This window comes from Acanthisitta chloris, unplaced genomic scaffold (genome assembly GCF_000695815.1).
Source record: "Acanthisitta chloris isolate BGI_N310 unplaced genomic scaffold, ASM69581v1 scaffold8803, whole genome shotgun sequence".
NCBI classification, from domain to species: domain Eukaryota; kingdom Metazoa; phylum Chordata; class Aves; order Passeriformes; family Acanthisittidae; genus Acanthisitta; species Acanthisitta chloris.
In genome coordinates, this window is record NW_008663567.1 from 84,542 (window position 1) to 85,770 (window position 1,229).

The window sequence follows — 1,229 nt, forward strand, 5'->3', positions numbered from 1 at the left end:
TTGCTCCTTTGCACGATACTGTGACAGCAAAGAAATTAAGCTGTAGAATGCAAAGTCAATCCAATTTGTATAAATAGGCACTGCAAAAATCCAGAGCTGCAGCTAACCACACATGGCTTACGCTGGACTTCTAAGTTACACAGCAGATCCTTGCTAGCAGAGATGCTTCCGAGCCAAAACACGACATTACTGGTCATATGGTGTGTGGAGAGCACCCACTGTCCTTGCTCTAATTGCAGGGAAGGGATTGAGGATTAGGAGTTCTTTGAGTTCAAGATGGTTGGGAGCTTGATGGTGTTTGCACATACATCAAAGGCTGTGTTTCTCCATAACTCATTAATTTGGGTTGGAAATCTCACAAAAGCAAGTTTTCCAGAAATTCTGTGTTCTAGTTTCCCCAGACAGTGGCAATTGTGACAGCAGACCTTGGTTTGGGCTGGCAAAAAGTATAGAGGCAGACAAATATGATGTTGGCGTCCTGTAGTAACCAAAATAATGACTTCTGATCAAAAGAGTGGCTTTAGTAGATAGTACCTGAAGAGGACTTACAACCAATTGTGTGTGTCAGCCCCAAGTTAGTAGCCAAGGACTCCTGACACCAACCCCTACTCCCCAGAGTGTCTCAGCCCCATACACACCTTCCATAATTGGGCATTTAAACCAGACATGGCACAGTTCTAAGCCACACTCCACCTTCTGCCAGGTAGCACAGCCTAGAGACAATGCCTAACACTGGTGTGGAAGGCAGGAAGGAATAGGCCAGGACTCAGGGACACTTGGGTCATTCAAAGGCTTAGTCTACCATCTCCTGGGAATGCCATGCTTCCGTATTCAAGTCACCTTGGATCATTCCCAATGACTAGCCATGGCAGGAGGTGAAGCCAAAAAGAAGACAGACCAGGGCTCAGAATTGTTGCAGCAGATCCTGACTCTGATGTTCTTTATTTCAGCATCTTTGGTCTATTCCCTTCCATTTCTCCATGCCTCAGTTGTCCTGGGTGCAAGGCAGAGATAAATAATGCAGTTCTCAAGCATAAGTGCATTGAGGTTGGTGAAGTCTCACCTGTGTGAAGGCATTAGCCATAAAAACAGAATGGGCCATTTCCCTTGGGAGGCAACATTACAAATTCCATTTAGATTATTTAAAAAACATAGCGATTTAGTTACATAACTCAATCCAAGGCAGAATGAACCAGAGTATTTTGCTTAAAAGGCCAAGATGTAAACTA